This window comes from Anopheles funestus, chromosome X, assembly GCF_943734845.2.
Source record: "Anopheles funestus chromosome X, idAnoFuneDA-416_04, whole genome shotgun sequence".
NCBI lineage: Eukaryota > Metazoa > Arthropoda > Insecta > Diptera > Culicidae > Anopheles > Anopheles funestus.
The window spans coordinates 5,299,867-5,316,181 of NC_064597.1; the positions used below are offsets into that span (position 1 = coordinate 5,299,867).

The 16,315-nt window shown below is 44.5% G+C and overlaps 1 protein-coding gene and 1 long non-coding RNA gene across 3 annotated transcripts in view; one reads left to right on the forward strand and one right to left on the reverse strand.

Moving 5' to 3' along the window:
- LOC125773800 (uncharacterized) overlaps positions 1–16,315 on the reverse strand; it is an 83,735-nt gene that overhangs the window by 43,825 nt on the left and 23,595 nt on the right. The window lies entirely within an intron of this gene.
- The window catches only part of LOC125772268 (mucin-17), a 35,494-nt gene that overhangs the window by 873 nt on the left and 18,306 nt on the right, over positions 1–16,315 (forward strand). For both annotated transcript variants that reach the window (XM_049443795.1, XM_049443805.1), the window contains exon 2: positions 790–1,188. The gene's annotated coding sequence lies outside the window, so the exon portion shown is untranslated. The remainder of the gene's footprint in view (positions 1–789; positions 1,189–16,315) is intronic.

The window sequence follows — 16,315 nt, forward strand, 5'->3', positions numbered from 1 at the left end:
GCAAAAAATTGGGAAGTTTTGCTAGCATTTATAACCAGTTACATCCAGCAGTTACAAGCAAAGTGAATAGTGTGTGCGTCCGGATTCCTCCACTATCTGAACTTCTTCAACCAACAAGTGTGCGATACAGACAATCCTTAGGCGTTCACGGCAGGAACCCTTGGTTTTAGTGATATCATCATATTGCCCGCCGATCACGTTCTTCAATCAAACGGACCAATTTAAAACTGTTGAGAGCGGTGCTATGAAGCGAAATACCTTCGAATTCTTGAGCTGAACAGTGTTGAGGACATACAGATCCTTTAGGAAATGACAAGAACCCGTTTCCACTCTACTACCAACCATGTTCTGCAGTCGTCTAACAAAAAAAGAGAGGCATATCCTGAATTCTAGCACCAAAATCTTACCGTGACCCGATTAAGATCTCAATGCCTCGATGCTAGACGATCGATCCGGAGCGGTGTATTTGTTGCCAACAATTTCATATTCGCCCACAAACGGGCCCCCTTTACTCGTATGGATATTTGAATTTTAATTTAATTTTGTGTTTTTATCTTCTGTTCTTTTTTTTTCTTCCACATCTTTCGTTCATCAACCCTACACACTACTTCACTACTTCCGATGACCCTACCTACCACGGTATATTGCACCTGGTCTGCTTGCGTATGTGTCTGTACGTGCGAATGTGTGTGTGTGCGTGCGTGTGTGTGGGTGTGTGTATGGATGTGTGTTAATGTGCCTGTGTGTCTCAATTCGCCTGGTGGTGTCCGTGGTGTGTGAATCTTGCAGCCGTACGATAGCCCGTACGTGCTAACAGCATCTTCGATAACGGATTACAGTAGGCAGTAGGTAGCTCATTCGCCTTATTCCACCGAAGAAGAGCGCCTTCCCTTTATTTCGCACGAACGAAAAAAACACACATACACACACACAATCAACCCGCCGCGTCCTCGCTGTACGGCTAGCGTAGCGAAAGGTCCACTACCACTGCGGATTTTTGGTGAGAAAAGCCAAAAAGGGTTCCAGAGGGGTGGTGGGACCAGGCAGTACCGGTGTCACCAGGAAAAAAGGGTGTGACTCAGCGATCAATCCCGGCCATTCGGAAGGAGGAATTCTCTTCGGCGCTAGCTGAATATCAGTAAATAAATCCAGGAGACTAGACAACGTCCACACTACTACTGTACAGAGGTGAGTCTTACCTTTTTGCAATCAAAACCCAACTCCAGATTGAACGTACAGGTTTGAGGCCCCGACCGGGACTCTGTGGTGTAATGGAGTCTGCAAGAAATTCTGTAACAATCAATTTCATCTTACACCTGAGTGTCACGAAAATGACCAAGAAGACTAGATAAAGAAGAAAGGGCGCCAAAATATGTTAATTGCCACGCAGTAGCTGAGTGGAGTATGCTTCTCTTCTCGCTTTTTTTTCCTACAACAATGACTTGTACTCCTCAAGATCCACACAAATCATCAAATGCGTCCATTTTCGAAGTACTGGTTGTCTGATCGTCGATCGACTTCGTAAACCTTGAGACCTCCACGGACTACCTTTTGCGAACATTCAATGTCCGCACCTTCTGCCCAAAATCAATTGTCTATCGTCTCATCTCACTCATACCGTGTTTAAGCGGAATGTTCTCGCTTCGAATCGCGCTCTGATGGGGTTGAGGATGGGGGCCGTTGTCTTATACGTTGTCGGTGGGAAAAGTCTTCTTCCTCTGAACCCTGAAAGAAGCGCAACCAAAAACCCGACTTCCAATTGCTGCTCCTCCCCCCAAACCTGCCCATTCGGTACAGACATGGCGCTCTGGAGCCATGCAAACCCCCCTCTCCTCCCTTCCACACTCCCCCCATCATTTGAACCCACAACCTTCCCATCTCCCCCCCCGGCTCCGCAAGGCATCCCGTCTCCGACGGGGCCGTTTTTGGCCGATTCTTCCTTTCTTCTAAAACTCCATCCTGGGCCTATCGATGGAGGCTACACAAGCAAAAGACGTGCGGATCGAATCTGCGATGCGATCGGGTTCATTTTCCTCCGAGCCGAGGCATCGCGGCGTTAAGAGCGAACGGTTTTCTTTTGGACTACCTGCTTTTCGTCACCGTCTTGCTTCCTTGCTCTTGTTTCATTTTTTTTTGTACCTTCTTTTTGTTCACCGTTTTCCTTCCGTTTGCCCTGTCTTGTTATTTTTCCATGTGTTTATGTGTGATGCTTATTTTCTTTTGCTTCATCAAATTTGCTTCTTTCGCCGTTCTGGTTTTTCTCGCATTTTGAAGCAATTTTTTTCTTTCTTTCGACTTTTTTTGTTGTTGTTACTGCTCTTAGTTAGTCGTATACGTTGTATTGAGGAAGAAAAAAAAGCTGGCTTTTGTTAGCCACTCTCCCTCAATCTAATACTGTTGTTTTCAGCTATTGCTGTGGGGTAATTCAGATTTTTGAGATTGGGAGGTTTTTGGGGGAATTTGTTTTTGTACTGCTTGTTTCATAGGGCTCTGTTTTACTCCCGGTTTCGGGTTTTTGTACTGCTTTTTCTTTAGCTTCTTGTTTTTTTTCCTTCTCGCTCTATTGCCTTTAACCATTCGCTGTTACACAGACTGTATCTCTCGAAACGGCTGGTCACTCGTGCGCTCGCGGAACCATCATACGCTGGCGGAAACTTGCTAATCAAATGTGTGAAGTGGTTTTAACGGATCATTCACCTGGATTTTCTGGAGATGCCTTAGCGGACTCTTTCTCCATCTCTCTTTTTTTTTGTCTTCGTTACTCCCTCCTAGCGCACCATACGAAACGAAAGGACGGATGGAGCATTGTGGAAGTTTATTCTTCTGTTTCTTTTCGTATTCTGGTTTGTTAGTTTTTTTCCCTTCCCCCTCCCCGCCACCCCGCCAACCCCCCAAATCAATGGGGAGAGGGTTACGGTTTCGATCGGTGCTGCTTGCGTAAACCCGCTACGAAAGACTTCATCGCTTCCACCGGATACGAACCGGTTGCGATGCATTTTCCGACGTCTATAGTACGTTGTAGAACATTGCAAAATGCACTATCAAAGTTAAGTGAGCTTTGAAATTTCGTGCCTTTTTTATAGCGCTTTACGTAGCGGGAGATAATAAAACGCGCAACATTATTGCCGTGATATGGATGAGATTAAATAAAAATCTGCATGCAAATGCAACCCATCTTCTTAAACTGTCAAACTGAAAAATTCTTTCCACCATTTTGATACTCTGGCGTATTTTTCTTCTGTCCTACAACACCACCACATGATACTCTGCTGCTTTTTTCTAACGTTCTCACTATACAAACAATTTTAAGTTCGTGTCTTCACCTCAATGGAAAGGTCATCCTGTGGGAAAATTTACTTCCACCCTTAGCCATGTTAGCCTGTAAAAATTGCACGTTGGACACGCTAACTCAAATAAAATGTTCAAAATAACACTCCCACCAAAGTAAGCTTGCTCCGTTTTTTCTTACTTCGCGCATTAAAAATTAAAATCGTACCTCCCGATACTTTCAAGACGCGCTCATTAAGCTGCATCTGCCCGTGATCTCGTCTTTGTATCGCGTTTTTTTTATTTTGCTTCAAACCTCTCATCTTTGGACGGTTTAGCGTGATTGCGTGCCTTCTGTAACAAAATACAAAACAAAAAAACAAAAAAACGAAAAACACACAGAAACTTGCTTGCATTCCAACCTTTTGGGGTAGCATCAGCCAACCTAAAAGCGAGAGATCGCGACACGAACCACGGTCAACGTCGAATGCCGCGGTCAAGGCGCAAGCCTCGCCCGTCGGCTAGAGGTTTTCCATTAATATTTAACTTTGCTTTTTTTTGCTGCTGCTGCTGCTGCTGCGGAGTGTGATGGCTAGAATGACCGGATGAAGTTAGCGGGAAATATTTACAAACAAAAGCAACCAGAAATCTAACTGCTAAGTGGATGCTGGAAGGTGGTGTTTCGGACACTCCACCGCAAGGCCGGTGGTTTTGCCAATGTCTGCGTAAATATGATCTTAAGATTACGCTGGCGGCAAGCGTCCGGCTACTGGCAGCGTTGTTGATGAATCGGGAAACTTTTATTGAGATTCTACGAAACGAACTTGCTCAGTAAACGAAGTTCCTAAGCGTGTGAGGAAGGAAAACTCCTAACTATCTATCAGTCTGTTTCAAAAGACAAAAATTGAAGAAGAAAAAATGCATCTTAAATTTTTTATACATTAGATTACTATCAAAATATAATGGTAAACATAAAAGCTAAAAGTGATGTATTGACGTACAGAAATAGTGCTTGAGTCAACTCCTCCACCAACTTAAAAAAACAACTCAACGAACGTGACAAACCAATCATTCGACATGATGTGTTGTCATTCACATGTTTCTGTTCTTCCCTTTTCATTCGGGTGACTTTACACGCGACTCCAAACGATTAAACTAAGAATGTGCAAAACCACTGTTTTTGGGCGAAATAAAAGAATCTCCCCAACAAAAAAAAATACACACGCCTTATGCGAAGCATTAAAACAAATGAACTTCCTTTCATCCAAGCTCGGTCGGTTCGCCTTATTGCGTTTTATTAACCATATCTCCGGTCCCCGGGCCGAGGGTCTCGGTGTGAAGGTGGCAGAGATCTCGTGGGAAAACGATTTTTACGGTGCGGATATTATGAACCATCGCGCGTGGAAGAACCAGAATTTTGAAAACTAAAACCCCGGTGACACCGTTAGGCGCCAATTTGGCTGCCAGCGCACAATATATATGGAAAGAGTGTCAAAAGAGAGAGAGAGAGAGAGAGAGAGAGAGAAAATACGAAAAGACGAAAAAATAATCTACACCAGAAATAGATGGGTGGGTGAACTAAGGATACCCACTTTCATCAACAAAAAGTGACAGGTGATTATGGGAGAACAGGTGTCACCCTGTTTATACTACGCCAGTTGCTTCGGGGCCACGATGGAGAGCAATCAATGAATTCTGCGCTGCATACTAATGAGCTTCGACTTCGAAAAACTTTACACCCGTGAGGAACAAAGAAAGATGAAAATGGATCTCCGGATTCGGTGGTGGTGGTCTTCGCAGTGTAGCATCACCATTGACTTCCATTTCCAAACCGGAAACCTGTATCGCTCAATGTTCGCCGACTCGTGTTGATCGGACTCGTACAGATAGAGGCCGAGACTGTGTCTCGTCCTCTACGTCATCGGTAAACCCGAACACCGGCAATAACCTGTATACATTCCTCAGCATCGCAACGCAAAGCAAACTCCGAAACCGAATGTAGACATAGACGTAGGTTCAGCGCAATACCAGCTGTCTGAGGAAACGCGCTATGTTTGCGTGAAAAAAAAAACACACGAGCCTACGAACGATGAACCCAAAAACGATGGACCGCTTGTCACCGTTAGTTTCGTCCATCCGGACCCGAATCTCCCTACTCCCCGCACTCCCCGCTCATTAGTTTGCTATATCTTCGTTTTTCACATATTTACTGCCGGACAAAGATTCTGGACGGGTTGAGCCCCAATGTTAGCATGGTTGGTTCCCAATAGAAATAGCATCTCAACCGTGTCGACCGGCTTTGAATCATTTCACGAGAGATCGTATCTCATTCGAACTTTTGCGAGGAACCAATTTCTAGGCAGGCTCTTCTCCCTCCAACATTTCCAACATGTTTTACTTTTTTTGGGATGCTTCTTTTCTATCACGGGTTTCTTTCCGTATCGGCAAACCATTCGATTTCACCTACATTGAGAAGAAGCGCTTTAGGGAATGTTGTATTCTTCATTTCCTTTAAAATGTTCAGGTGATATCGGACACGTCTATTTAGGTCAATCGCATAGCAGGCGACGAATTCTACAGAAATTTGTGTCGTATGCATCTCATTTACTTTCCTGCTATTGCCTACGCGCTCTGCTTTTATTTTTTTGTGCTGTCCGTTGCGAAGATTTCATTCATTCCACACGGGATCATCCATTCTCAACGCCCACCCGCTTCCAAATCTGGCAGGAGGTGGTGGAGCCGATCTTCTAAACGATTTTAGCATGCGGGGAGATATTGTTAAAGTGTGTGTGTGTATGCGTGTACATTGACGCTGAGACACTCGATGACCACAAAAAAAAAAAAGAAAACCGTGAAACAAAAGTGTCTCAGCTTAACTGCGAGACAGTGCCGTAAGAGTACGGCAACAGCTTCGCACCGGGATACCGGTAGCAATTTATTTATTAAACCATTCACGTCGCTCGTTTTGCTGGCCGGCTAGCGACGGCCGCGGTGAGGAGTTGCACTAGAAAATAGTGCAAACAAGACACACGAAACGGCCTAGACAGGGCCCAGAGCACTTCGCTTCGGCGCGAAGAATGATGAGATGATCGTTTACCGGGCGCGATGATGATCGCGCATCTCATAATCGTACGTGATCTTACGATGGCAGATCCTCCCCCGCAGGAAATCAAGGAAGGGGGGGGGGGGGGAAGACTTCACGATGCTCCGGCAGATAAGATCGGATGCAAGTTGTTTGCCAAGGTCTCGACAATTTCGCAAAATGACCGTTCTCATCATTCTTCAACGCCGCTGCGAAGATTGGGAACGTTTTGCGAACATTACCCTAGACATCGGACTCTGCCAAGGCCTGCCCGAGGGTGTTTGATAGCAAATTGACAGTACGTGGTCTAGCAGTGTCTTGCCGGTGGCCGAGATTGTCAGCTGAACGGAACATATCAGTTATGGCGATGGTCATGCTTCTAAAAAGAGATCATCTTTATTCCTTCTCCATAATTGATAAACTTCTCAGGAGATGTCTAGAAGAGATGTGTTCAAAACTTTTTTCCAATTTTTTGTATGAAGTTGAAAAGAGCTAACTTCACTTTTTAACACGCAGGCATCAAATCATGTTACAAAAGTTTTGAAACAAATATGTCAGCAATTTTACACCAAAAGATTCAAATGCAGGCACCTTCTTGAATTGGTTGAAGAAGAAACAAGGAAATAGGAAATTGGTTACCACTAGGTAGAAAAATGGGTTATCCGGAAGCGATGACCCGCTTTCAAGCACGCCATCAGATGCCGAAAATAGATGGAGAAGATGAAAAACCCCCCGAATGCACACGCACTGGTTCGAACACAAAACCGATCAATTCAAAACACCTCCACGAACATTTGATCGACTAATCTTTTTCTTCTTCTTTTTTTTGTTTGCTGTTTGTTTGTTTTTATTTATTTCACTACATACGGAGATTCCATTCGATTGAAGATTGTTTTTTTTGACACTAAAAAAAATCTCTGACCGAATCTCCTTAAGCTTTTGGGGTGGATAAACTTTGCTGACTCGTTTTTTTTTTCTTCAGACTTTTACAGAATGGTAGAATGTATAATCTATACTAGAAAGTAAAAAAACAAAAAAAAACACAAAAAACCGTTCAAATTCACTTTGTGTGTGGTGTTGGCACCGTTTTCGAATTTGCTTGACCCAAATCATTGATCTAATCGTATTAGATGATGCTTAAATCGATTTCGGTTCACAGAAGTCACACTGCTTTATCTCTTTATCTCTCTCTCTGTCCGGTTTTGTTTTCTCTCACCCCATTTTAAGCTGGACCTAAACACATAATGGTGTCATAGACAGATATCCCCTTGGAGTTCCTAACGTCAAATTATTTCTTCAAATAAATTCTTATAAAAAGGTAAAAAAAAAGAAAAAAAATACATACTTTACTCATAATAGAATATTTTCTAGTAAGTCCCTCTGGAACAAAGAAAAAGTCAGTTACAAGCACACCAAAGCCGTTCGAATAACGTAATGATTGGTGAAACGTAGCTGCAGCAACCGCTAAAACCTTCATTCAGAATCTCTTCGTGTTGGAGAAAGGTACCATCACCGCATCTTATCATCCCTTCACCTTGCAGAGGAGGCAAAATGGGGTCTTGCCGCACGCTTGCGCCATTCCTTTATGCCACACAGGGAATTTATGCACAAACGGCACCCCCTTTTCCCGTAGGTGAATGTGTCCAACAGGCCGATCATTTCCGATCGGTTCGCAGCTGTAGTGTGCAGCAGAAGATTCGAAAACTGGAAAATGGACAGACATTAAAGACATGCGGAGGGGCATTGAACACTAATTCTTTGCATCGCGTTTGATGGTGCTGCGCGTATAGAACCAGTGTAACGATCATCATCTCTGCCATCGCTTTCTAATCAGGTTCGGGCCACCATTCTTTTGCTGGGGTGACCTATTGAATTTCTAGCCTCGGCCTCGGCTGGTAGATTGCCACACGGGGCGGGCATTAGGGGACGCTCGTGTGTATGCTGTGCGACTGCCAACTTGACCAGGCATCTACAAACATCCCTGCACAAATATATGTGCAAGTGTACACGGTCCATCCTCCCGACCCAGTACCCAGCTTACCGATCGTACTAATCAGTTTTCTTACGGCATTTCAGGTTTTGACATACATTTGCGATACACATTCTACTGATACACCACTGCGTGGAAGACGATATAGTGGTCTCTTCCCTCTGCTAGGGAGCCACGGTTTTTGTCATATTTTCTACATTCTTTTTCCCTTATCCGGTACACGGTCTCTGTTGATTGTGCACCAAAAAAAAAACATAAACCCCCCGCTGAACAAAAAAAAGCAAAAGAAAAAGCACCAACATGACATTGTGGAAATCGTCAAACAGTGCATTAGGCATCGGCAACATATCATTTACTGTTCTTTACCGTATAGCCAGCGAGCTTTAACCGAACCGACCCGTCTTCTCACTGGAGCTGGAGGCTGATGTAATATTTGCTTTTCTCCAGCCCGATGGTGAAATGGTCTTTTCCATCGGCTAGACCCCGCGGGCCAGATCAATATTAGTCGGTTGCACCCATCCAGCGACGCACGCGGCACGCCGCACACATTCTCTCTTGGGTGGGAGCGCAATCTAGGTTGCTTAGATTGTGGTCAAAACGGACAGTTGACAGGCTGGTGGTGGGTATAATGGTGCCGTACGGAATCTATCTTTTTACCGTACTATACCCTACAATCGCTTGAGTAATGTACACTACGGGCATATCGGTACACTCTATCCGTACGCCTTCTACGGTTGGGAATGATCCATCCGGTCCGGTTTGCTGCGACCAAACCATCGATACCGTTATGACTTGGACTGACCGTACCGGCACATACACATCAGCATCAATGCATCGGATTCGTCAGAACATTCGGTACGGGTACGCACATGCCAGTTCGATTTCAATTTATACATCAAAGATGGCGATCCTTGAGCACTATTTCCAACAATTGCAACAAATCTAAGACGACGCTTAGACGATCGCCTAGCTATCGAACCAGAATTAACCAATACAGGTAAAACAAGCGCAGTTTTGCGTCACAAAACTTCTAAAACAACAACTGACCATTTCCAAGGAATTTTCTTCACACTCGTTGCGCAAGGCAATATATATACACCTTGGCAGTGCAAGATAATTATATCGGCTGCAGCATCTCGCAAACACTCTGGTGTGTGTGTGTGTGTGTGTGTGTGTGTGTGTGTGTGTGTGTGTGTTGACTGGTACTCTGCGAAATGGTGTCCATTCCCGCATTCCAAAATGGGAAATGGACAGGCGGACAGCCGAAAATTAGGTTATGCAGCAAAATCGGATCTTTCTGCCTGGTTCTCCAGGTAGATGTGTGCGAGGCCCCCGAGGGTTGGGGGGGGGCCTGAAATAAATTAGAGGACGAACACATAAGATCGCAAGTATTAGAAGATACACCAAAATACCAACGCGCCAAACGAGGAAAGAAATAGAAATGGTCATGCTGATCTTTCCCCCCATTCTTCCTCCCAACTATTCCCCTTCCTTCTTCTTATTCCGCTCTTAGGCACTTTTCTTCTTCCAAGATGTGCTTCTTTATGTATCATTTCTCGATAGGTCCCAGGGTCCATCCACAGCATCCACTACCCTTCTGGCTATTTTCTCTTCCCACTTTTGCAGTTGGTACACTATACGGATCCCTCATGCTTTATACGTTGCGTACGATTGATGCATAGACGTGTCTTCTTTTCGAATTTTCTGTTACCTCTATCGCCGATGTATCGATGCATGTATGTATGCCTCCGCTACGTGCCATTAAAAGCCCGTTTTCCCTGCCTCGTTTCGGAAATCGAAGTCGAAGTGCTGCGAAACGAAGAGCCGGCGAGAGAGCAACGAAAACAAGCCCCAACAATAAGAAAGTAAATAGCTGCTGAGCGGACGAGTGATGCTCGCGCCAGTTTCCCAAAGATCCCCACGAGGTTAGGATGTGTTGGAACTCATGGGACAGTCACGACCGCAAGTGAGATGGTGCGGTGAAACCGATTGCCATCAAGACCTGGAGCTCGATCGTCTATGGTTCACCCCGGGTCCAGGGGCTTGCTTTGCTGACCTCTTTTTCCGCTTGTTGAGAGGGAGGGAAGGGGGGATGGGGAGAGGACAGGAAACATGTAAGGAAATAAATGGTCGACGGCCGTGGGTCATTCTGAAGAAGGCGAAAAGTCGACTCGTGTTTTAAGACGGAGTGTATGGGACGTTCAAACAGGAGTCACCCAGATCGAACATGTCTTGGGATCTTGGGGACGCAGATGACTGTGTGACAGGTAGCGGTGCAGAAAGCTTGTGTGAGTCAAGCAGCTCCACTCTAGCAGACCATAAGGTCAGGAATGCATCCTGCCCAGAGGCCCGCAGGCTCCGTAGCACCGTATTAGTTAAAGCCTGACAATGGCTAAGATGTCCCGGAAATAGCGCACCACCAACGGATTTCCGTACGGCGTGGACTCGCGATACCTACATTCCCATGCTGTTCTATTTCATGCAACACGCTCGGAAGGGACGTTCGGAGAAAGCGTGCTTTCGGCCTTTTGCGATGACCCTGGAGCTGGGAACCTTTAGCAACAATATCGATCCGTCGCCCAGGGATGATTGGTAGGTAAACGGTGTGATTTGCTGTGGTGGCAAAAGATCCAAAGATCGTGAGATCTACGTCTGTTAGGTTCTTTTTATTTTATTTTTACCAGTTGAAGGCACTGCACATTTTGTGATTAGAAAAGCTAATCCACTAGCGTTGTATTACGTTATGGGTTGGCTAAATCTGGAACTCGAGATTACTAACGCCTATATACACGTTATGATGTTGCTGCAGCCTATTTCGGTACGATGTCTCTTGTGCTCCTCATTGGTAATCCCTTCCTATTTGTCACCGGTACCTCCTTAATTATTGTACCACAGCCCTGCGAGTAATCTTTTCCAATTATCGAAGCACTGCTGGCATCCGGAACATCGCTTCGGGGGTCTCGACCAAAGTGGAAGATTTTTTAAATCTATCTTTAATAGTTTTCTACCTCGCTTCTCACTAGCAGTCATGTAGTGTTTTTTTTTGCAATTTTCTTCATCTTTCTCGCTGTATGCGCGGTCCCTGATAGGGAAAGTAACGAAAGATAGAAGGCGATTTGACCTCCAACGGTGAGAAGTAGGTTATAAAACTCATCATCGGTCATCAAGCGGAGCGTGATTAGCGTTCGGTTCTTCCATTTATGTGTACCTTGATTTTGTCGTCATCATGGCGATATGTTGTTGAAGTTTGTGCCAGAACATGTAGGTCTGTTTCTATCCTTTCACTACAATAATTTTAAGGTCAAGATGTGTTTTATTACGGTACTCCACTCATTTACAAGTTGTCACTAGCATTGTTAGGAGTATTGATAAACAAAGCCTAGCATGGTCACACCACAAAGTACTGGTGGTCTATGACGCGCCCGAAGACGTAAAGAAAGAAACATTGTGTAGGTTGTGTTACTTCATTTCTTCGATGATAATCGACACATATCACTGGATGTGATTGAGCAATATCTTACCCAGACGTCTATTGGTACTCTAGAAATATACCTCCATTGCATTGGAGCATAAGAACACTTTAGACAAGATCCTCCACAAAAAGAGATTACTACTGGACAACATCTTATTCGTCGTAACCGTAACTCCCTGCAGCTTTGCTCATCTCGCACATGCTTGAAACCAGACAGCTTAACTTACCTAGAAAAGGCATTATGTGTACGCTAGCTTCTACTCAATTTCGTTGCCCCAAAAAAAAAACCCACGAGACCACGCCGATCGCCGAACTACTAGAGAATTGTGAACCGAACGGCTCAAGTGGTTGTAATGATGCGTCAGTAGTGCTATTACTACCGAACATTTCTCAACCCGATCGATTACAGCGAGTATAGTGGTAACAGACACACACACAAATACAATCGCCGGAAGATTAGCACTTCTTCGGTAGACCTCTGGGCAGGATGGGGAAATTGGGAAATTGGGCACATGCCGTAAGCGGCGAATGTGGAATGGAATTAAAGCAGAACAACATCTGGTTTAACACCAGATAGTTGCAGATATTTTCTTCAAAATAGACACACATACACACCCAACCATCTACATGAGTATTGGAATCATTTTAATTCCGGTTTTGCTTTGCTTATTTCTGAACATCCTCAACGATTGACTGTATCGAAGACGAGTGCGCCAGGATGCAATATCTCCTGAACTCCCGTACCATCGAGTGGAGTCAGATAAAAGATTACAACATAGGTTTTTTCTTCTTGGAATGGCTTTGAATGGGACAACCGATGAAATACTTCAAATTTGGAGAGATTACTAGACGAAACATTCATTTGCATCTCTGACCATCATCGTGCTCTGAGGGTAAGGTGCAGCCTGTTCCAGCATTATTTTAATTGATTAATGATGCTGAGTAAATTTTTGGCCTACTGTAGCTAGACGCCGCGGTTGCGGTTTGATTTGCGACAAACGCCAAAGTGGAACATCATCAGCGGCTGATCTTTCCAGCGCTGCACGCTACTTGTGAAAACTAAAACGTGAGAATGTCGAACAGATCCGAACAATTCCAGATTACCCCGAAGTCTGCCGACTTTAGACGAATGGAATAATTAATTCATGCAAGTCTTCCGGGACAAATGCGAAATCATCGCAACAACAACCGCTCTCCATTATGGGGTCGCCAACCATGATATTGCGAATCGTGATCCCGAAATGTTAAATGCGCAAGAAGAACCATCTTCAAGTAATCTTTAAATTGCAGCAAAACCAGCCTAAACTAGATGGTGATTGCTTGTGATGTGCTCTGCTCCCGTCTAATGACGACGGGAGCTCCCACCTATAATGCCATACACTTCAGCGCTAAGCTCAGATCAGTAGGAAGGAATGGAGGAAGCGAAAGAGGAAAATGATGATAATGATAATGTTCGATAGTTATTTGGACTTTCCGGGTTGTGTGTGTGTGTATGTGTGTGAAGCTCGGTGGCTCATCAGCGTGATCTGCTGTTTCAAGTTTATTTAGAGACGCTTCGTGCATTGTGGCGCTTGTCCGGTTTGTTGCTCATCGCCAAAATCCATGATGCTGGCCTTGCATTATATTTCCTCCCAGCCGAGGTTTGTAAAGTTATATTTTTTTTAGTGTATGTGTGTGCGTATGTGTATGTGTATGAATTTACGTTGTTTGTTTTTTTTCATTATTGTTTAATCCTACCACTTGGTAATGCCCAATTTGCCTCATCGCTCAGCAGTTCGTTCCGCAAGGGCGGAAGCGTCACCTTAGCATAGCAACCGTGGCGTTCGAAAGGCACGGGGTTTAACGGGCAACGCCACCAAATGGATCTGGTTCTAAAATATTGCTCACCGAACCAACGAACTTTTCTGCTCAAAAACTTCACCAGTTCAGGAAGCGCTTCAATAGTTTGCCGCATGGAGAAGAATAGACGAAGCCTCTCGACAGCGAATCTATGTAAAACCATTACAATCCAATTGCCTTTGCGCGTGTAAACAAAACCTCAGACAGATGAAAAACCGCACCAAACAAAAAAAAAACCACACTTAAAGAAGCCCCCAAAATGGCCGCAAAATTTACAAATATCAATCATGCGATCATTGCTTGCGTGCCCGGTACCGAGATACGCTACATCATGATGCCCGGGGTACGGTGAACAATTCATTCCACATCGGCGAAACGGTGTGCGCTGAACAGTATTATCGACGATGAGCAGATGTGGACGGGGAAATTACAAATACTATGAAATCTTCATTAAGCAGGGATAGATTTCTAGCAATTCTGGGAGTGTAATAAGCTAATTAGATTAAATTCCTTGGAAAAATATTATCTTTAGGCAAGGCAAGTTCGGGCCAGGTATATACACCTTGTGTCACTCGCATCTTTCAACTGTGTAACAAAAAAAGACAGAGAGAGAGAGAGCATTTTAATTATGTAAAGCGGCTACCTTTGGTAACGCCGTGAAAAATCAATAAACTTCCTAACCACAACCGCAAGAGCTCAGCTCAGCCCAAAATATACAAAAAAAAACCCTCATCTCATGCATCATATATTGTGGCATGTAGAATGATTCGCCAATTACCCAGGAGCTATTAAACTGAAAGGTATTACCGTGGCTAGACAGCCGGCACACAGTACCGCGGAGGGATGTGTTAAATACATGCCAGAAAGCAGTTTGAACTGTTTAAACAATTGAAACAGCTATATTGATAGACGTACAAAGTTGACCTCGAGCTAGGGCCAGGCTCACACAACAAAATACATAAACTGTCGCAGTTGTTCGAATAAAAAAAAAACCGCCCTCATCATGACGCAATGCTTTTGCATCCAGTCCAGACATTAGCTGAGCCGGACACGCGTACCGAGTGTATTTCCGAGCTCTGCCCACGCCAATCACGTTCGCGGCAAAGGTTGTTAGTTCCGGTCCGCAAAGCGGGGGGTGGGGAAAGGCCAAACTAGGCCGAGACGTGTATGTCGGTCTCTTCCCTGTGTGTTCCAACACCCGAAAACCAGCGCCGGAGATGGCGGCGGCCGGGCTTCAATTGAAAATTGTCAATTTGTTTCCCAAATTTTTCAGTGTGCTAGAGGGACTAGCTGATATACTTGCGCTAGCTCTCTGTACGGCTATATCGGGTGCTCGAGAGATACGACCGGTAGAAAAATTTTATTACCTTTCATAATGGTTGTCTAGATGGCCGTACCAACCAGACTCCAAGTTCACCGCAAACACATGACGCTTGCTGTCTTTTGTCTCAAACAGCTGCAAGAACGGAAGCAATAACGGTGATTAGATGATTGTCGGAATACATGCTTGGGATGATGGAGTTTTTTTTACCGTTTTGCCGTACACATATACATATGTAGTTTCGACCGACATTTTTTTTTTTGGTAAACCTATCTCATACTGTGATTGTAGCTCGATAAACCACTAGATGTGTTTTTTCCCATTGTTTTTAATATTTTCTGCTCCATCTTGTTTTTATACACCTTGGTAGAGAGCCGGACAGTTCTTTTTATATATTTTTTTAAATTTAAAAAGACAAATTGATATGCTTCTGCTCGTTGGTCTATATCGTTTCAATTAAGTGACAAGAACTAGCGAAAACCCCACGAAAATGAAACTAGTTTAAACGTCCCAAAAATATATATTTGTAGACCACCCTGCACAAGGGATAGTAACCGACAGTGATCAAACTTCAAACCAAAACCACAAATAAAAAACATTGCGAAAAATATCAGCAGGTCGAAACACACGTTTGCGGAATGATAATTTCCAAGCTGGCAAGCTCACACGTTCGAAAATCTAGTGGGTTCCGTGCCGGTTAGGCATATTAAACGAAATTGATTCGATTTTGAGTTACGAAAAAAAATGGCCTTTTCTATACCCATTCCCCCATGCAGCAGAATCGCATGTGTACGGAATGCCTAACGAACTTTGGGTAAGCTATCTCCCCCCAAAACGTGTACACACACACACACATGCACAAAGACTTCTAGGGGGGAAACAACACGCTAGGCGTGGGTTTTGTGTCAACTCCGATACAAGAACTTCGATCGGTGAAACGCGCTAAAAATGCACAAAATATTGCTCCACAGTGCGCGGGGGGGGGGGGAGAGTGCGAAACAAAAAAAAACCAAACATTCACCCCGAAAAATATAACCTAATCGTGTGTGCGTGCGTATGTTCATGTGCGCACGCTCGGCTGTGTGTGTGTCTATATGTAGGTGTGCACGCACACATAACATCATCCGCTTGTCACAAACCCTTGTCTTTCCCGTGGAGAAAGTGGACAGCCAGAAGTGCACGGACACGGATTGGCAACATTATTCTTTTCCAATGACGCGATTCCCGGTTTTGGGTCGCCAAGGTGAGCATGGGTGCAAAGCACGGCATGTATATTGGAGAGGCCGACGTGCTGAATTGACAGGAGCCGGCAAACCATTAACGATCGTCCAAGTGGACCGAACA